The sequence below is a fragment of the Corvus hawaiiensis genome, chromosome 6 (genome assembly GCF_020740725.1).
Source record: "Corvus hawaiiensis isolate bCorHaw1 chromosome 6, bCorHaw1.pri.cur, whole genome shotgun sequence".
Lineage (NCBI taxonomy): Eukaryota > Metazoa > Chordata > Aves > Passeriformes > Corvidae > Corvus > Corvus hawaiiensis.
In genome coordinates this window covers 61,965,764-61,987,476 of record NC_063218.1, presented here as the reverse complement: position 1 = coordinate 61,987,476, position 21,713 = coordinate 61,965,764, and the positions used below count along the sequence as shown (strand labels likewise).

Below are 21,713 nucleotides of genomic sequence, written 5' to 3'. Positions count from 1 at the left end.
TATTGCTGCTCCAGGGTGGGGAGGAATTTTGTTTGAAATTACATCGCTTTCAACTTAAATACTTTATTTTCACTAATCCTGACGTGTCAATGGAGGTTGGCTCATCATCCATCCAGTAGGCAAAATTCCAGAATTCTCATGATTCTCTTGTGTAGACATCAATTCTTCCTGATCGTTTCCCAAAGAGCCTGTTCCATAGATGACAGTCTTGTGTAATACCACATGACACCCCAACATTAGTAGCAATAATAATACAAGCAGTAAAATAACTTTGGATCTAGTCTAACTCTACTGCAGTAGGTAGGATACTGTATTGTATTTTTGGACAGGATTTTTCAATGGTCATAACTCTTGGAAATCAAACCTGCTCCTTACAGAATAAGATGAGGCATTGCTTCTTTTTGACACTCTCTGTCTTTAAATTGCAATTTTATAATATTGCCCATTTTGATAATTGGTCTATTCATATTTGGGTACCAAGATTCTTTCTGAAATGGAAAAGATGGAGAGTTGAGAATTCTTTAAATAGCTGATCAACGTTTCCCTGCCTCCCCCGCCAAATTTCTAAATCCACTTTTGCATAGGTAGAGAGCTTGTGAGCTGGAGGTTACTATTTCACTATGTATTGCTTGTCTAAGACAGCAGTTGGACTTGATGATCTTAAAGGTCTTTCCCTGCTTAAATGAGTCTATGACTGATATTTAACCATGGAGGTTGTCTTGAGTGGCATGTGAATAGTGAGATGTAAGGATGAGGATAAATGAGAGAGTATGATCAGTCATTGTTCCTCACAGTTTGTGTTGTGCATTTCCATTTAATGATTGCAAGTATCTCTCAAGAAGTTTCCTGTGTTTCCCTCATCACCTTTTTACCCCCATAAAAGAATGAGTGATGTTTATTCATTACCAGGAAGCCACTTTGTTGTGATTAGGAGCAATTTTGGAGGATGTTAATAATGTGAAGGTACCACAGAAATGTTCTAAGCTTTGATTATGTGAGTTGCTTGTTTATGGAAAGAAGCATCGTCCATAGCTGTGTGTGTGCTAATACATATTTATACACGAGTGTATTTTAGATGTTAGCTACATCTGTACCTTTAGGCTGTTCTTTAGTCTATTGTAATCATGTTACAATAATTAAAACATCAGAGGAACAAACAAACAAAACCTCATTTTAGTGCAATGGGGCTTATGATGCCTGACAGATAGAAGTAATTAATTTTTTCCATGAAAATCATACAATAGGAATGCTATCAAAACAGCACTAGCCGAACTGTGCATTGAGGAGGCAATAATTGAACTTGAACTGCATGGAATGTACTGATACAGGACATACTTGGATTTTTTTGTTTGTTCCTTTCTGGTATTTTGTTGTACTAAGAGGCTGCATTATTTGAGCAAAGCTTGGTTACTCATGCATAGCTTACTAAATTCTCATTTACTGTAAATAGTATCTTTCCTTTCAAAAGGTGCCAGTCCTGTGTTTTTCTAAATGTCTCATCAAATTTGATGCAAACTTCAGGCTCTCACTGTGGGATTGATTCTTGTTACTTGTTTGGAGAGGTTAGCTGTGTAGTAAAGTAAAAATAAAAAAACACTTTTTTACTTTTTCAATAGGCTTCTTGATTTTTGCTGCGATTTCTGAGCACTTTACTGCACCCTGTGATCAGCATATGTTTTCTCTGAAGCTTAGACCAGCAGTTTTAGTTGCTGGCACTAGAACTGGAAGTCAATAGTTAAATACTCAGAGTTTGACTGTGCTTGCCATGCTGCCTCTGGCTCGGTCTGGTGTGAGCGATGGAGAGCTATTTACAAGTGGTTTAAACACAGTATGGGTACTTTCCCAAGCCTTTTATAATTTTTTTTCCATTATCTGTGCATTGACATTTTTTCTAATGTCTTACTGCTCAAAGTTACTGAAAAGGCTTCCTGGTCTGCCTGGGGGCTCCTGAAATTCCCCTTGGAGTGGAAGCAGAACTCAGTGTGGGCCCACAAAAGCAGCAGCTGACCTCTGGGGTGCAGCATTGTTGGGTTGCTGCAGTTCCCTGCATGCTGGATCCCAAGAATGCGTCTCCCAGGGCACCAGGAGTCAACTTCACAAAGCAGTAATGATCCAGAGACTTGTCCATTGCCACAGGGGCAGGAGCAGTGCTCACAACCAACAGATAAAAATCCCATCTCTACTGTTGGCAAAGTAGATGAAATAGATGATATGTTTTCACAAAAGAAAACTATACTTGAGGGTGTAATTGGCCACTGCAGGCATTAAGCAGAAGACAAAAAATTAAGTGAACACTCCATGAGCATGACTCTTTTAAGTCAGTAAGGCAGACTTAATTCAAGTTACCTGAGATTTATTATGGCACTTTAAATGACAGCAATCTTCACATCTCAGGTGGCAGCCTGGGTCATTGAATGTTGGTTTGAACTTACAAGTCACGACAGATTGCTTTTGAGGTCAGCAAATGTTTTCTTTTTTAAAGTGAGAATGCATTCTATAAGAAGAAATTTATTAAAATCATAAGAGGACGTGTCTAATGACAACTTCCTGATGGGGCAGTTGGAATTAAGTAATCCTCAATTATGTTTTATGTTCCTTCCCCTCATCATCACTGTGTTATTCCAATGTTTTGAAACATGTGGGTCTGGATTTAAAAAAAAAAAAACCAAACTTCTGCAAAAGTGTTTTTAGGATCCTCAGCTAATCAATCTCTGTTTTTGTTTCTCGAGGGGATGAAGGAGCTCACAGCTCCTTTAGGACCAAACCCTTTGATTCTTGTGAAAGTTGCCATGTAGTTGGGTGAAAACATGCTATGTGAAAAGGAGAAAATAGTTAAGTTTTTCTTGTGTACATAAGTGCACCGGTTTCAGCAGGGTATGAAAGCAAGCACAGTGGAAAGAAAATAAACAGTTCTCTTGTTAGAGAGACCAGCTGTCAGTTCTTCTCTGTTTGCCATTGGCCTTACAAGGGAAATCTCACTATCTCCTGATGAATCCCTTTTGTGAGCAAACTTAAGATGCTTCATATTTCACCTGCAGATGAGTTTGCTCTGATTGTTGGGATGGTGGCCAGGGAAATGGCAGTGTGAATCCTCTAAAGTGGAGGAGCGATCTGGGTGCTCAATGTGTCAGAACACATTTAATGGTTGGGCTGTTGCACAAAGGGAAGAAGCTGTTTCTTTCTCTGTTGTCTAGTGGAACCAGAAAAAAAAAAAAAGAAAGAAGGTTATTACCTTTTGAGAGAGAAGATCAATCCCTAAAGATGCTTCAGCTCTTAATCTCCAATTTAAATCCTTAGATTCTCATGACTTTAGTGGGTGTTTTAAGGGCTTAAGCAGGAATTAGGAGCCTACATGCTTTGGCCCTTTGTGCCTGTGTTCTCAAGAAGATGTGAGGTGGAGGTAAGTGTCTTCCCTGTCAAATGGAGTGAGACCTCTAAGCCTGGAGGAGAGGTGGGGTTTGAGCTAATCTCTTGCTATTGCATTTTTTTGTCAGCTAACATGGGCAGATTTCTCCTCAGCAGGCTCGCTGATGTGAACCCCATGCTGTGGATTGCCCTGCTCTTATACATGGAGCCTTGGCATCTACCTCAGGGTTATAGATTTTGGTCGAGAAACCAGACACCTGTATATTTTAGGGAGTTGGTAATAGTTATGTGGAAGTTGTGCCCTCTAAAATAGCTGTTTGGACCCAAGCTTTTATGTCTACCAATATGTTAGTTGACTAAATTTTAATGTTTGGAAAAGCTGTGTGCATATGAGATGAGTTGTCCTTCTTAATACCTCAGGGTGTAAACTTTCAATGATTATTTAAAGATAGCACAGTGTGTCACTCTTGCCAGGTGCACAATGTAAGGTCCTGATGTTCTCAAAGTTACAGCATAATTCCTTGTAGAATTTTATGTAACATTTGGATCCATTTTAAGGACAGGTGGGAGACCTCCAGTTTATATTTGAATGATGAAAGACTTAGAGTGGTGACCAACTGAAAGGTTGTTCATGTGTTTGCTGGTTTAACTTCTGAGGCCTGTAGTAACATCCTTGAGATCCTTGTAAGTTGTCATATTTTCTGATATTAATGAAAGAAGATGGTAATAGGAAATATTTAAAAAGTGCAGTTATTTCCTTAGTGCAAAAGTTAAGGAAATGCTCTGTGCCATACTTCGCTATTGTCCTCAGTCTTTGGACATACAGCTCATAAAAAGTCCCAGTGAGAAAAAAAAACATGTTAAAACCAGTGGCAGAAAACTAGAAATTTGTATCTATATGTGTCCTGGAATTTCTTGTCTGAAAAGGCAGTGTTCTAATTACCTGCATTGATGGTGTGATGGTGGGTAGGTGAGTATTCTGGTTGGTGATACCAGAACCAGCAAACAAAAGAAAGTAGAAACATCATGTTGAAATAGAAGACACTGGAATGTGGTGTTATGCTAAAAAGAAAAAATTTTATTTCATCAGGCATCTATAATATTCAGCTGGTTTATGGCTCATGCTTCATTTACTAACTTGATATCCTTGATATAATGTAAAAAAGATTCCAAAAGTAAAACTGAGACTTGTTTGGCTCAGAGAGTTAATAAGCTTGGTTGTCTGAATTCTTTTATTCCCTTTGAGAACACAGTGCTCTTTTCTTATTGTCAGGTTTCAAGAGATGGATTTACAAGTGCTATTTGTTTCTGTCTACAGAGATCCAAGGTCTTTTAGAAGTCCTTCCAGTTTTTTTGTGGATTGTGTGAAACAGAGTATTGGAGACAGTTTTGCAGCCTGGAGTTCTTGTCTGTACCGTGTTTTACTCATTACAGCAATGTCTAGGCAGAACTAGTACCTAAGATTTTGTACCTGTTCTCACAAATCAGCAAACACTCCACTACTTGTGTGGCCTCACCTCCATAATGAGATCTGAGCTTTGTGGAAATGCCAGTAGATGTTCCACCCACACATCAAATATCTCTTGGTGTTGAAGTCAGGTCCTGAGATTCTGAAGTCAGGTCCTGAGGAACTGAACACAGCTACCCATGATTTTTTGCAATTTTTACCTCAAAAGACCTTTTGTGGATCTTCTTCAAGGAGAATTTAAAGAGAATTTTGTGTGAAAAGGAAAAAAAGACAGTGAGTATATAATGTTATATAAAAGCACTGTTTTTTCAGGTCAGTGCTGTTACTTCCCCATTTGCTTTTCCTTTAGTATGTTCAGGTCAAATTTTCATGAGAGGTACAAAATTTCAGGAGCTGGTTGTGAGTATGATTTTTCCCTGTTTAGGATTAGAGTGCTCAGATGCACTGGCACAGCCATGTAGCTGTGACAAATGAGAAGTAATATTAACCTGTTTCCCTTCCTATATTTTTGTATCTCTAAAATATGCTTTTATGGGAAAAGCCAGTGCTGAAAGGTAGAAAACTGATATGAGAGATCAGTACAGTACATTTTGCTTGCTCAGCAATGGATTAGCTTAACAAAAGGATTCCTGACAGATATTTGCCTAACATTGTCTTAAACCCCCCTAGAGATGGAAACTACAGCTTCCATGTGGAAAGGTATTCCAGTGCTTTGGTGCTTTTACCATGAGAAGACCTTTTGTAATACCTAATCTCTGCTGCAGTCTCAATCCTAATTTAATAGGATAGTGCAAAAAGGAAAAACAAAAGTGTGTTCTAGAGAGTCACTGTTATATTGGAGGGTCCAATGAGTCACTATCATATTGTTGCAAAATTAGGCAAGCTCCATTGTGAAAGAATTTTTTGCTTCCCTCTGCATTGTAACATATCACTTAAAGCATTTCCTTCAGATCTGGACAGATTTGGAATTGCTGGAAAAAGTCCAAGGAATAAGCAGATGTTGAGCTGACATAATCTTCATTCACAGAGCTGGTGGTGTTAGGCTATAGAGGAGGAGCACACACCGTAACAATCTTCAAATGCATAAAAGGCTGCTGCAAAGCAGCATGAAATAGTGCTTTTTAACCCTCATGTTTGATGTGTTGCTTTTTTTTTGTTAGCTGTTTTCTGGAAAAGCAACTGATTTATCAATTTCATTTGTGCTCCCAGCCAATATCAGTGCAGTTTATTATTTCTGTGTAGGTGTATAACCTTGCCCTTTTCAAATTGCATTCTATTTTCAAAGAATTGTGTCTCCAATTTGTCAAGACACCGTCAAATTCTTATGTCCACCAACATTTTTGTAGTTCCTGTTAGGTTAGCACTGTTAGCAAATTTTGTCTGTATGCTCTTTCTTTCATCATCCAGGTAAAAGCACTGAGTAATATCAGAGTCAGGACGAGCCCTGTGGAAATGGTACTTAATAATATTAAATTTGATTAGTAGAACAAACACGTGCTTCACACATGGCCCAGAAATTCTTTTAGAACACAATGTAAATCATGAAGTATCCTTAGATTCTTAGTTGATCTATTAGTGTCTTGAAATAACTCTGGGGGTTATCACTGACAAATGAAAAAGGAAAAGGGCAAAAAGCTCCCTCGTCCCACAATGAACAAAACAACTACTGCACTAGGGCTTCCCAATACTGTTCATTCTCAGCCCAAAGTATGCTTTGTATTGACTGTCCATGGCTGTGTCAATGCTCCTGCTGATCACTGCATCCTTTGGGTGTTAGGAAGGAGGATGCTTTGCCAATGTAACAGAGTCACTGATTCAGTGCCTGACTTCCATGTCCCAGTTTAGCCAGAGAAGCAGCCTCAGTTCAGCTTTTAGTCTTGTGAGCAGTCTCATTGAGTTAGCTGGAAGTGCCGAGGTGCTTCAAGTTGAAAACATGAAGTGCTTCACCAGTCTGTGCCTTTGCACTTCGTGACAATTGAACGCTTTGAAGCGGTTTCAATTGAATGAAGACATTATCATCAAAATTTTGAGCTTTGTGAGATCATGACTTCCTGAGCTTCTGCCATTAGAAAACTCCTTTGTATGTGAAACTCTAAATAGCTTGCAACTCCTACTGGCTGCTGTAGCTCTTACTGTAAAACCTCCGTTAATAGTGATGCAGAGAAAACTGGGGCCATTTTCATTCTGTGAAGAAGCTTAATTTACTTCCCTTGTGCTCTTTCAGTCATTGTTGAACTATGTTGTATTTGTCACCAGCATTTTAACATTTTAAACAAGTTCACACCTGGGAGCATTTTGGAATGTAAGGTATTGTGTCAAAAAGGAATTAAAGCAAATTGATTGCAGGTATTGGTGAAGATGGTTAAAGATCCTTCTGCATGTTGAAGCCTGACTGGTGTGGGCTGTTGGTCATGGCTGTCAATCTTGGAGAAAATCCTTATGGCAGTTGGTTTGCATTTGGAGCTTCCCATCAGTACATTGTTAAAGTAATGTTAGTAAAAAACTTTTACATCTTCTATACAAGCAAGTGCTTTTTCTTGTAGATGCCAGACGTGTTTAATAATGTGTGAGACAGATGATACACTTGCAAGTTAAACAGAAGTTGGACTACATATGAGAAAAATAACTTTTGTTCTGACTACATAAAAAGCAGTTCATATAAATATGTTTTTCAGTGTTCAGCCATCTTGTGTGGCTTAAGCTTTTTCCATTTATAAATTAAATGATGACTGCTTGATTCAAGAATTGCATACTATAATATGCTTGGAAGAAAATATTTAATTGTAGGATTTTGACACTAGTAAGAGAATTAGTAAACACATTACTTGAATATATTAATCTTCTTTCATCTATGGTACCTGCCAATAGCAAGTGTCTAATAGAATGTAGAACTGTGATTTTTAAATGAAGCTGAAGACCAAGGGAAGAGAAAAGACTAAGAAATATTTTAACCATTATAAGTGAAAGCTATTCCTGAATGCATGGTAGGGAAATTATTGTTTTGCCTTTTCAATACAAACCAGCAATAACTTCATCTAAAATGAGATGGAAGGTGGGGATTGCTAGTAGTGTTTCATCTCTTGGGTCCCAGTTTGTCTTTGTTACTAAGGGCATGAGTCTGCACAGTGATTCCAGGCAAGGTTTTAAAGTTTAGGTGAAAGAGGGGGGAAAGAAAAAAAGTTTAATAAAGTGTTAGCATTACAATAAGTAAGTCTGCTGGAAACACAAAAGTTGAATGTCAGTTGGTGACATTCATAAATTGCAAGTTAAAAGCACTGGAAGTTTTTTTGATATCAGAAAAAGAAGGTAATTGGTGTCTGCCATTGTCAGCAGTATTACTTATCTTCACTATTTTCCCTTTTGTTGGTTGAGATGATCTGTGTAATTTTTTTCTCCCATAGCCTTGAGAATAGAGAACAGAAGGAAAGCCAGAAAAGCAAGGGAAGGGAAGCTTTCTTAGAGTGATGTGTTTCAACCCTCTCCCCTCCTCCCCTGCCGCTGGTGGTGTATAACAATACAATAATGTAAGTCTTCTAAAAATGGTAGTTGAGATAGGGTGCACTCCAAAATAATGCATTATATAAAATTATTTTTCAGAATAACATGAGTTTAGAATTGCTTTTTTCTCAAAAGTTGACTTAATCACTATGTGCAGTCTTCTGTAGAAAAGAGCTGAGCTAAGGCGAGTGCACTATTGGTCAATTTGACATCAAAAGCTCTCATTCCAGTGTTTTTATTTTTTCATAGTCTAAAAATGTTCTTACATGCAGAGAGATCTATAGCTGATATTTTCCTTTTTCTTTTCTTTCTCTGTCCCTTGGTAACTAGATTACATTAGGCTATTTCTGCGTATAAAACTTCTAAATTGCAGAAAGAAGTCTAGCTTATATTTTTCAATTTAAGCTACATTTGCAGCTAGGAAGGGGGGCACATGCCCACTCCTGGCTGTTTTTTTAGGGAGTGCAAGGCTCAGTGTCTTGGCTGGAAGAGAGGCTTGACCATTTCATTGTGGCCTGTTTTTACTCTACTTTTGACACAGAAACGACATTCAGTATTACTGACTTCTTTCCAAAAAACATTGGGTTGTTCCTCAATTGGGCTGTTCTAAATGAAGTTAGATATAGAAGTGGAGAGTGACTGGTATAGGTTTAAAGCATGCATTTTTCTGTGTTCTATTTAGAGCTGGGTTTAATATAGATGTTTTTGGGTAAAGAAATAGCATTAATGAAGGCCTGATTCTGGAGTTCAGTGACTCTACAGTCACTGGAGCTACTTATCTGGTTTAAAAATTACTTTTCTGTGTCACCCTTGGAAAATGATTTTGTTTCTCAAGGGAAGTCGTGCTGTTTCTCAGGAGAACACTGTACCCCAGGTGCTGCTGTGGTTGCCATGGCAGTTTGCTAGCAAGCAACCTCTTAAATATGTTACTACTGGCAAAGAAATGGTGTCTTTTTGATCTCTTTGCCAGATGCTCATTTTGTAGAATACTCTACACAGAAGTAGAAGAATGGTTTGGTTTTTGGGATAAAACGTCTGTTTCTGTCCCCTGAAATGTCGTTACCTTTGAATAAATAAATTCTTGAGCTAGTGTAACTTTTTAAAAAATAAAAAATATATAAAATAAACCTCCTATCTTCTTTACCCTTTTTAGAAGCTGTTTTGGGAACTGATACACAAGTGTGGTTGAGCCTAGCTGGCTTTGCTTACATAATCTTACTCAGAAATGAATTTCAAAAATTGCTTTGCTTGTTGAGAATACCTGCTTCAATTCTATTTGGAATCTGTCCTTTTTCCCTTGTCAGGTTCTGGGATGAAAAGCAAAACAGCTTGTGTGCTTGAGTGCTTGTGTGGAGAGAGGGTGGGTAGGAGGACAAGTGAGCTACTTGCTGTTTAATAGCTGATTCTGTTGTTTTTTTTTTTTTCTTTGTATCTTCTGAGCAGCCCAAAGAGAGTTGAGGGTTCGTTTATTTTGTTTTGTTTTAAAAGAGTTTTCTTCAGACAAGAGTGTTGGGTAGTGCTGTGTCTTAATAAGCAAAGGAAAAGATGTGAGGATGTCTTTTGACAATGAAGGTATTGGTATTCTTCACACCTAAGCATCCAAGATAATGGAATACAAATGAAAGGACTTAAGGCTAAACTGTACCTTTTGGCACTTGTCTGAACAAGAAGTGCTGCTTAAACTGAATAGCTCAGGATTATCACAAGAGGTGCCCTGGCCCAGGGGCTCCTCTCTCTCCCTGAGACCTTGTTCCCGTGTTGCAGGGTTTTGCAAGCAGCAGGGAAGTGGTGACACACTTGCAGCAAATTGAGAGGGTTGTGCTGGCTCCTGTGGAAAGCCAGAGAAGCCATTGTCTCTGCACATCCTCCACATTTCTAGTCCACCTGCTTGGGGTGGGAAGTGTTGGCATCTATTGCATGAGAGGATTTATTATGACATATAGCATAAGGAAAAGTCACAGTCAAGCCCTTAAGCAAGGTTTGCTTTAGCTACTCACAATTTTTTTTTTTTATGAAGGCTGTAGTGAAACTTATTCAGAAGGTTATTCTAATCCTGTTCCACAGCATGAAAATAAAGGTGTAATTTAAAACAAATGACTTGCCAGACATTGAACACCTAGTGAGGTTGTGCTAGTCCCCAGTGTAGAGGGTCATCAAATCGAATATTGTGGCTGAATTTTTGAAGTGCTTGGATAATTTTATGACCAATAGTAGCATTTGTAGTTATGAAAGGTAAGATAAAGATCATCAGCTCTCATGCTTCAAGGCATAAGGTAATCACTGCAGCGTTACAGGAGGGATATTTCCCTGCTGAGTAGCATTACACAGTTGGTTATGTACATTATGAGGTGTGTTCTTTCCTTTGATATAAACCATTAGCCAAAAAGGTGACACTTGATGGCTGAACAGGTTACTCAGACAAAACCTTTTATCAGCTGCCAAGGGGATAGGTTTCTGTGTGAAAGGGTTCTGTTACATCACATAATCCAAGCTGTTGCTTGCAGGAATGTGTATCACTAAAAATCATAGAATGGGTTCCCATTTTGTGCTCAGTAACTCTTGAGCTGCTGTGAGAGGCTATTGTTAGTGTATGTGTGAAGGATTGTTTGTTGTTTCACTTAGTCAGTGCTCTCTCCTGCCTTGCTCCTGCTTGGAGGCAGCTTCACACACGGTCTGCAGGTGTACACTTCAGGTTCAGTGTTGGCAATAGACACCTGGGCTCGAGAGTCAAAGCTGGATTTGGACTGTGCAGTCAGTGCTGGGGTCATCAGGTGCTGCTGGGTCCTGTCCAAGGCATTCTCTGCCCTGATGGGTTGCACCCAGCTTCCACATGGCCACTGGATTCCTTTGCATGCTGTCCATATTTAGAGCTAGCCATGAGAAGAAGCTAAACATATCAAGGTTATGTGCAACAGTAATCAAATATACTTAAATACATTCTCACTGTTTGCTTAACTAGGCTGGAGGGATCAAAGTTTCCTTGCTTCTTGTCATGAAAGTTATTTGTCCATTCTTGTAGTCCCCTTAGAAACCCTTTTTTGGGCATACTTACAGTTTTGCTTTGAAAATAGGTGATCAGGAGTCACCACACTATTTCGTATGAGATCCAAGTAGTCCTCTGAGTTGACTGAAAATGTCTGATATTCCCAGAAATTCATTAGGCCTTTTTACAGCTGGTAAATAGGCACCTCTTAATCATTCTGTCCACCAGCTTTCTTCTCCTCCATTTCCTAAATCTGATGAACCTCCAGTTTAAAGCAGAAATCCTCCTTACTTTGTCTTGTCATGATGTACCTTTTGCTTTTAAACTTCATCCCATTCAGTTTTCCGGCTCACAAGGTCATCTCATTCTCTCTGTGTGATGATCTTGTCCTCTTCTGTGCCCATAATTGTATCATCTTTGCATTTCATAATCCAGTCCTTGGATCAGGGTTGCTAATGAATGTATTAAGCAGGATCCATCCCAGGACTAGTTCCTAAGAATTCTTAGTAATATTTCTCCATCTTCAGAATTGCTTTTTTTTTCCACTACAGACTCTTGTAGTGCCTCCCATAGACAGGTTTCTGTCCATATTATGATGTATTCTTATATTGCTCCTCATTGTCTGCCTTTTAAATAAAGATTTCTTAGAGAACACTGCCAGATGCTTAATTCAAACATAGATGTATTAGTTGCACTATATTGCCCTTGTCTAAGTAGTCATCTGTCTTACTAAGAAACTCATCATGTCTCTCAGATGATCTATTAGTAATGAGAATGTATTTCTTTTTATGCTACTTCAAGCCTACCTCCATGCCCTTGATTACAGCCTCTTCCAAAGTCTGCCGTAGTCAGTGTCAAAATCACATGAATATGTGTTTATCTCTTCTCATTTCTTGGAGTGCATCTATATTTAGTATTCCCCAGTGGTACTTTTGCTTTAGCACTGATGATCAGGGATGCCCAAAGAACAAAGTTTTTGAGTAAAGGTTTATGAAACTAACTGGTATATTGGGAAAACTCCAGTTCCCATTAGTTTATAAATTTCATTAGAAAACTTGCCACTGAATTTGTGTTTTATATTCTGGCTTTTTCAGTATGCTGTAAATGTTCCTGTCCTTGCGACATTATTCTTATGAGAAAATGGAATATTTGTCCGGGTTTGGGAATACACAGTTAACTTTCATTGAGTCTATATTAGAATAAGAGTCCTTAACTAGTTCTTCTCTGTATTTTAATCCTCTTCTGCTTTGGTGAAATGAGTCTTCCGCTGTTCAGTCTGTTTTCCTTTGAAAGATTGAGCTGAGGTACTATTTTTACTGTGTTGCTAATTTAGGACACACGTCTTACCTTCTTAATCAATCTCTCTTTTTCCATCCTTGTAAGTTTTTTGCTTACTCCTGATATCTTCTTTGAAGTGCTTCTTATCATTGCTGTTCTTTTAAAAATTTCATTCCAAATAGTTTCAACCTTTTGTTAAAGTTACATCTTTGTATTCTTGAGCTCAATGCAGGCCTATCAGTTGTGTTAACTTTCTTATGCACTCAGAGTTGGCTCTGTTGAATCCCAGACCTTCTTTGTAGACTTACTTTTATATATATTGTTATATATCAACTTGTCAAAAGATGAGTTGGTCACAATCGTTAGATTAATTTCTTAATTTAACCAGATTTTTTGTAGGGTCATTGCTGCTTTTAAATTCTTCACCCCGCTGTTGTCTCCAGTGAGGCTGAGCTGTATTTGGAGGTGAAGAACAAGCCTGAAGACTTCACATCATGGGTTAAAAAATTGCAAACTACCGTTAAAGAAATTACTATAAAAAAAGATGAGGTTTTCAGTCTGTGCTTGTCTTTTGATTTACTCCTGGTCAATAGGATATGATGACAGGATTCATTACTCCAGGCTTCATATACATTATATAGCTTTCTGTTTTCTACTCTTTATTTCTGGAGATTGATGACTGTCTGATGTTGTAACTTTTAATAAGGCATTTGATTTAGAACTGTCTTCATTTTAGTTTCAGATTTATACCTGTAGTTAATCAAGTTTTACTGCACCTTAATTAACTTTAAAAATAACTTTTAGTAAAGAGATTACGAGTTTTTAAATTTTGGACAGGCAGAAGAACCTCTTTGGTTGAACAACCTGTAGTTTTAAAGGGAAACATTGTATGTATGGTGGGCATGCTTTTTAGTGCTGAAACACATCATAAAAAATTAGATAAGTGAGGAGAGATGAAATACAGACCGATTTGATGTGCTGCTAAAGCAGGAAAAAAGGAATAATGGTGTCTTTCTGTGTAATTGTTGTATCCACAATTAAATTATTTGACTTGATACAATTCTGTTTCTTCTGTGGAAGGCCATGGCTAGCCAGGGTGTAACAACTGTATGCCTGTGCTGCATAATTCTTTTTGTTTCCTGTTGTAAAACATGCCAAACCCCACTGAAGTCACAGTTTGAAAATCAGTTGTAAATTGCTGTCACACAAGTATGGCAAAAAGTAAAAACCCCCTTTGGTTCTTATTAACCTTTTAGGTTAATTGCCTGCCTAAGAGAGCTCATTCCCAGAACCAGGACAGCTGTTTCTCATGGGCCAGGCATTCCATATTGGTGGCCCAAGACATACTGTTTCGTTCAAGATACCTCCTACCTGTACTTTTTAAAGTTTTCCTTATGAAGTCTGACTTTTCTGACTGAGATTGTGGATCATACAAAGGTTTTTTGTACAAGTTTGCCACTGTTGTTTTGCATAAGTCGTGTTTTGAAGACTGAGTTAGTGACAAACTCTGCATCTTAAAACATATTCCAAAATGAAATACATAATAAAGTTCTAGAGAAATACCTGATCACAGAAATTGCCCAAGTGCCCTACATTTGGCCTGCTCAAGGGAATTTACACAGGTACAGTTTAGGCATTAGATTTAGAGAATGTCTTACATTTTTAAGCAATGCTCTTACTAAAAAGTATAGATTGGACAAGAAAGAGAATAATATAGGGGCAAGATTACCTGTGCAGATAGGCTCAGGTTGAAGGGAAGAAAGGGATGATTCAATATTCATAAGAGCTTGTCTCTAAGAGAAAGTATTGTCAAATTTGGTAAAAACCCACTGATGTTGCAAGCAATGCAATGTGCAGGTTGGAGGGATCAGAGAGACTATAATGTTGGGTGAGTCTGTGGGCTCAAAAAAAATCTGCTCTTGGGAGAGAAATAATAACTAAAAGGTCACCTGAATAATGTGTGCTTCTAAGAGGCTGTAATTTGGTGTTACGAGAAGGCCAACCTCCTGCTTCTAGTAGTGGTGGTTATAAATTTTATTTTTAGAATTTGAATTATGTTTGTTTACTTGCATAAAGCCTGTTGTGGCTCCACATATTTGCATAGGAATTAGTATCTCTGAAGAAGGTATCAGAAAATGTATCTCACAAAGTTCTTACATTTAAAGTAATTCTACAGAAGCAGTAGTCAGTGTTTCAGCTTTTTACAGAGTAATTAAGATGTTATGAAATATACAGAAGTGGGATGAAGAGTTGCAAATGCGTGGAGAGTGCTGTAAAGCAAACAAAAAAGTCCCAAGAGAGGAAGTGCACCCCCTCAAACAGGAAGACCTTTTGATACTCTATTTATGCTTCTCCAAACTCTGTTTGGAATGGTCTCCGGTGGGAGAGACCCACGTTCAAACCTCTCCATGCTGTCTTCTGTGTGTGGCACTTGTTCCCTTGCAAGGCTGAAAGGTGTTATTTCAGAAATATCACACTCTTCAAAAAGTATTTTATTTGTATTAACTCAGCGCTACTTTCTTAATTTGTTCTAAATAAATGAATACTCTATGGTAAGTCAAAACCATATTTTTGTCATGTCATCTATTTATTTAAAATAAAAATAATTCATCAATATCTGCTAAATACCTTCCAAAAACCCCAAAAATGATTTCTAGTACTGGACTTACTTGGTTTTTTTTTTTTTTTGATTTGTGAGCAGGTCAGGTTCAGTGAACTCTCTGTTCCTGAAAAGCTGCCTGTTCTGCATTCCCCATCTCCTGCTTTTCTTGTACCAAATTTGTCTGCTTTCATTCCTTAGGGAGAGACTCTCAGGTTGTATATGTAGTCTTTGGAAAGCTCTCTAAAATATTTAGGAGTCTGAGAATGACTGACAATCTCATTGTTCCTAGCAGTACAAACTGGGGATTATCAGCTTGGTAGGGAATAAATACTTTTTCATTGTGCCTGTATTTAGCTTCTACAGGTATATTTTATCTTTCTTTTTTTTTTCTTTTTTTTTTTAATGGGTACTTTTGACATAACAAACAGATAAGAAGAAATTAGTGTAGTATAATGATCTTTTCACACTTTGTTGCCACAGCTATAGTACCACATGCTACAGTAGACTGTGAACCTTACAACCTCTGAAGAAAAGCTATGAAAATATACAGGTGGACAACTAAAGCAGGATATTGCTGCTCCCTGACCACTGTCATATGTGTATCATGACATTTACTTAGGAAGGTTAAGATCCAAGAGTAAGTCTGCATTCTAAACACAAATGGCTGTCAGCTTAAGAATTTGAGAACTTGCCAGCTGTGAAGAGAGAAATTTCCCCCATCTGTCTTTGCCACTGAGTAAAAGCAATAATGGCAGTGAGCGAGCATGAAGGACTGGACAATGTTGAACCTCGTAGTCTTGACCTCCCTCTTTTTCTATAAATGAGCAGAGTTTTTTCTTTCAGAGGCTGAGGGTGAAAATGGCAGCTGAACACTGAGGCAAATACACTTTACCAAAGGACTGGTCGTTGCATGTGAAATAGTTTCACAGTGTAGAAACCATTTGTTGGTGTGCTTTCAGAAGTTGTCACTTCCTCTGAGACATTGCAGGTAGGGTATCTCTTTTGAGCTCTAGGGTTGAGACACAGGGGCAGGGACAGACTGATGTTCAAAAGTGCTTTTAGAGTCCATGGTGATAGTCCAGGCTCTTGTCACACCTCAGGGAAGACTTACAGACTGATTTCCAAAACAGCTCTTTGATTTTGGGTGTAGGTTGCTTTTTCTCTCTCTCAAATTTGACAGGAGTTAGCCTAATTTTCTCCTCAGTTGTCTGAGACACCACGTTGAGTTGGGCTATTCCTGGTGGTTTCTAAAGGAATCTGATGGTCTGCAGCCTCCTGCCATCATGGCCCCAGTGCTCTGCAGTGCTGAGAGGAAGGATGTGACTGATGAGGTGAGGAAGGAGAAAGGGCAGATATGGCCATGTTCCTCCTCTCCTTTCAGGCTGGACGGAACATCGCAGCCACGTTTGGATTCAGCTGGTCACCACGTGTTGCAGTCTAGGCACACTTTCAAATCCATATCTGGGAGGGCTCTGCTCACGTGAATTACATTGCTGCAATGGCAGCCAAATTGTCAAGGCTTTATTTATTTATTGTGGGAATGGGGCTGGTGAGTCCGGTGGGTTTGTTATTACACTTAGTCTTACGTTCCTGTGGTTTTTTGCTGTGTCTTTGCTGTTTGGGGCAAACAGGAGGCTCATAGCAGTGAACCAAATAGTCTCTGAATTGTGCAGCTTTTCTCTCTAACAACATGATGAGATGATTTTATATTTAGTAGTATAACTAAGATATCAAACCCCAGACCATGTACTTCTTGGCCTGCCTTTTCTGTGTAATACCCTGCAGGTGATCATTGTTCAGGTGCAATGCTGGGCTAACATCTCTAGTTGGATGGATATTCCAGTCCAGCTGGAACATCCAAAGAACATCATTGCTTTGGTCTGCAGCCATCTGTGCCCCTTGTCATGGCAGACTTCAGTTCTTTGCTCTCTACTATTCTTTTTACTTTCAGACACAAAACTGCTTACAATTACCTCTGCTGAAGCTAAGACAATTATATCTGTCCAAAAGTGCTTTTGAGTTAAGAAATGTGTCTTCTGTGGCTTACGGTTAATTCAGAAGTCTAGCAGGCACAGAGAGTATTCTCTCAAGCCACAATACATATTTCTGCATACTGTACATCAGCTTGTATCAATAGGTATTGTCAAACCATCAATTCCTTTATGTCTTCAAGATGTCTGGGCCTTTTGGGTGGGTTGTAAGACATCAGCTATCAGTATTTATTTACACGGACACCAGATAAAATGGCAGATTAAAAGCAAGATTGATGAATTGCAACACTGCAGAAATAAAAACCAGTGAGATTTGTACTCAAAAATATGAACTGTTTTCCCATCAGAGAAGACAGCAGAGAGCAGCCATTGAGAGATGCTGTCAGTAGAAGAAAAAAATAGTTTTTCAAGGTAGTAATAAGCTGGCTGTACCTAAGGGAAATTTGGTGAGAAACATGATTCACTTTGGTCACCTCGGAAACAAGCTGTTCATATTATTAGATATTTGAATTATTATTAAAATATTTTGTTGTTACATCAAGAACTTGGTTAGTCAGATGTTTTAATATGTGATACTATAACACGCTAATTTTCTGACATAGAACCAAATGTGGATTTTAGCATATGGGTAATGATACCCTGAATATGCTCTTGGTATTTACTAGCCAAGTCTTATAGAACTGCCTGTGACTAAATGAAGTTGGATGCTTCTGAATTTTTATCTACCTTTTGTTAGTGCCTGTCTTTTGTTACTGATTCCTGAATAAACTGCAGTATGGGATGTCCCTTTAATTGTATGCCTGTGCTTAGGATGCTCAGACAGAGACCTCAGGGGTGTGAAGTGTTAAAGGATGCCTTTATTTAAGATGAGCACAGCATGCTCAGGGAACATAGCCCCTCCTGGATCTGCGTGGGGGAACTAAGGATTGTTTTAATTTATTTTGAATTTTTATATATGGATACTTGTGTGAATACCAGTTTTTGTAACAGTACGGATGTCAAATACTTGGTTTTTTTATCAGCTGCAAATTTGGTGTGCAGGTGTTCTAGTGCACCTCATGAGCTGGGTCTTGTCCTTAAGCTGAGGAAAATATCCTGTACCCATCATCCATGATGATGTGTCTTCCTTTTATTTTAAGTAGTAGCACATTTGTGGGGCATTTATCAAAATACAAGAATCTAGTACCTGTTGGAAAACAGCAAGAAGATTTAAATAACCTAGAATCAGTGCAAATTGTATGCTATGTAATTGTATTTATAAGAAATTCGTATCTGTCTTCTTTTCTTCGGGAAGTCTCTATGGCCCTACATATGCCTAAAAGTAACTCAATGACAGTGATTTCACTATTCATGTATAGTTTTCTTCCTTCATGCATTCTCTAAAACTGTTTTAACAGTTCTGGGATAGTTTTACAAGGTCAAAGCAGCATATAATTTTACCCGTCCAAAATCTTTGTGATGAATCAGAAGCAGAGTTCAGAGCATGTGATGCATTGGGTTAGAAAATGTAAAATTAATAAATAGAATGCTATTCAGAAAGCACTCTAAAAATGATGAACAGCTTGTAGGAACTGATTTATGAGGCAAGAACAGAAGTTAGATAAGTAGAGGTTGGTTGAATGGATGGAACTGAATGTGTCTTCAAATCTGTGCCTGAGCAGTCAAAGAGGAGCTTTTTGTGTATTCAGGATTGTAGACTAGACAAAAGAGGTGTTTTAGGGCTGCCAAGATAGTAAGAGGGTAGAACTATGGAACAAAGTTGTTAAGATTTGTGAAAAACTGGAAGGTAGATAGAAACCGATTTTTAAAGAGAAAAACTTATATATATGTATATACACGTATATATACATACATATTCAGCTTTGTTAGACTGGTCAGTCTATTATGTCGATAGAGTATTTCACTTCTTTGCAATCTGGGTTTGTGAAAAGCACTACAGGAGGATGAGAAGCTGTTTTTTATTGGAAGAAGGTGGATGACTTTTTAAAAAGTCTTTTTAAATCTTGAATATCAGTGCTTTGTGAGAAAGCAGCATGTGCTCTGTGTACAAGTCTTGTTATTGTGCATTACTAATTTTTCCTTGACATTTATTATACCCAGAAATAGGAATGCAGTCTAGATATAACAGCCACTCCTTTCCTGTGATTTCACAGAACATCAAGTCAGTTGACTCAAAAAGGCTGGCAGTTGTGTTAAATGATGGGTTTATGACTCAATAGGGTTTCAGTACCTGACTCACCTTAATGAAAAACAATGCCTATTTAATTAAAATTGCACCTATCAGCTGTTAAATGACAGTTACTAGCACCATTCTTAAGGACTTAAGTGGAGTGGAAACTTGAAAAATTTTGATTTTGCCATACCATAATAAATGTCTCTGATTCTTCATTCTTTAGGCACAAACATGGTGATAAAATTGCTTACATTACTTTTTTTGCATGCTAAAGGAAATAAAATTCCTAGTGTACAATAAGTAAATTAAGTGGGTTGACCTTGGCTACCTGCCAGGTTACTGCCAAACTGCTTTATCACTCCCTTCCTCAACAACACGGGAGAGAAAATAGAACAAAAGGCTCATGGGTCAAGATAAGGACAGGGAGATATCACTCGGCAATTACCATCATAGGCAAAACAGACTCGACTTGAGGAAATAAATTTAATTTATTGCAAATCAAATCAGAGTAGGATAATAAGAAATAAGAACAAATTTAAATCTCCCCCTCCTCCCCCTTCCCAGTCTGAACTTCACTCCTGACTCTTCTACCTCCTTGCCCCAAGAAACAGGAGGATGTGGAATGGGAGTTATGGCCAGTTTATAATGCCTTGCTTCTGCTATTCTTTCCTCCTCACACTCTCCCCTGCTCCAGCATGGGGCCCTTTCCACAGGAGAAAGTCCTTTATGAGCTGTTCCAGTGTGAATCCTTACGACGAGCTGCAGTTCCTTGTGAGCTGCTTCAGTGTGCGTCCCTTCCGTGGGGTCACAAGTCCCGCCACCAAACTTGCTCCAATGTGGGCTCCTTTCCATGGGATGACAGGTCCCAACAGGAGCCTGCTCCATTGTTGGCTGTCCCTGAGGTCACAGGGCATATCCACATGTTCTGATGTGAGTGTCCTCCATGGGCTGCAGGTGGATCTCTGCATCCCCGTGGATCTCCATGGGCTGCAGGGGCACAGCTGTTTTGCCCTGGGCTGCACCACAGGCTGCAGGGGAACCTCAGCTCTGGCACCTGGAGCACCTCCTGCCCCACCTTCTGCCCTGACCTGGGTGTCTGCAGAGCTGTTTCTCACATTCTCAATCCTCTCTCCCAGCTGCTCTTGTGCAAGGTTTTTTACCCTTTCTTAAATATATTGTCATGGAGGTGCTGCCAGTGTTGGTGATGGGCTCAGCTTTGGTCAGTGATGGGTCTGTCTTGGAGGTGGCTGGCATTGGCTCTGTTGGACATGGGAGCAGCTTCTGGCCTCTTGTCGTAGAATCCACCCCTGTAGACCCCCTGCTACCAAAACCTTGCCATGCAAACCCAGTACAGTAAAATGAGTTTCTTTTCTGTAGAAAGTCATGCGATACACATGACAGTGGCATAAATTCTGAAATTCTCTTTCTATGCTTTCTCAGCAGAAGAAGCTGTTCTAACTGTGGTTTTGGGGAGGACAACCACCTTTGGACTGTGATACAAGGGTTTTGACTGTTGTGGAATGTCTCAGTTTTGAAAGACAGGTGTCTGCTAAGGAAGGCAGAAGCCCCCCCTTGAAGTGGCAGATATAACCCCTTTTCCCTCTAAGTTATTATATTTTGAAATCAAGGGCCTTTAGGCGAAGATGTGGGAAATAGGAATAACAGTTCTTTACTATATATATATATATGTATATAACCAGTCAAACAAAACAACAACAACTATGGCAGTAACAGCAAACAATCACAAACTCAGTCCCAGCCTTCTCGGCTGTCAGGCCCTTTCCCCTCGGGTGCAGTTCCGCTCGCAGCCGGCAGGGGCGCTGGCGGCTCCCGGTGAGCAGGGCAGGTGCGATGGTTCCCCCGCGCCTGCAGGGGGCGCTCCGGAGCGAGCTCGGGAAACCCGCGGCTCTGGTGCCCTGGGATCCCGGGAAGGGATGGAACAAAGGCTTCACAAACCGCTGGGCAGCCGATCCCGGACTCTCAGGAACAGCAGGCTGGAACGGCAGGCTGGAACGGCAGGCTAGAGCGGCAGGGACGAACGCAAATCCCGGGTGGCAGGCGAGATGTATCCAGATGGGAAAAAACCACGGAGGCCCAGGCAGGCAGGGCGAGCAGGGCTACAGCGTAGCGAAAGCTCGAAGCAGCAGCGGGGCAGGGCAGCCACAGCTCGGCCTCCAGCAGGGCAGGGAAAGCGGCTTTTGGGGTCCCGGCGTTGTTTCCAGCAGGAAGAAAGAACGGCCAAAAAGAAAGAAGCAGCAGCTCCTTTCTCTGCAGCTTCTCTCTCCGGACGCTCAGAGTGAACTGACCCCACACCCAGGTGTAGACAAAGGAGTAGCCAGGCCCGCCCCACTCCC

The 21,713-nt window shown here is 39.5% G+C and overlaps 1 protein-coding gene and 1 long non-coding RNA gene across 4 annotated transcripts in view; both read left to right on the top strand.

The window, feature by feature from the left end:
• Nucleotides 1–21,713, top strand: part of NELL1 (neural EGFL like 1) — a 293,487-nt gene that overhangs the window by 110,016 nt on the left and 161,758 nt on the right. The gene's annotated exons all lie outside the window — the stretch shown is intronic.
• On the top strand, nucleotides 1,695–19,893 carry LOC125327586. Its single transcript, XR_007204323.1, has 4 exons — nucleotides 1,695–1,705; nucleotides 2,932–2,937; nucleotides 15,292–15,294; nucleotides 19,813–19,893. It is a non-coding gene; the product is annotated as an uncharacterized LOC125327586 (long non-coding RNA).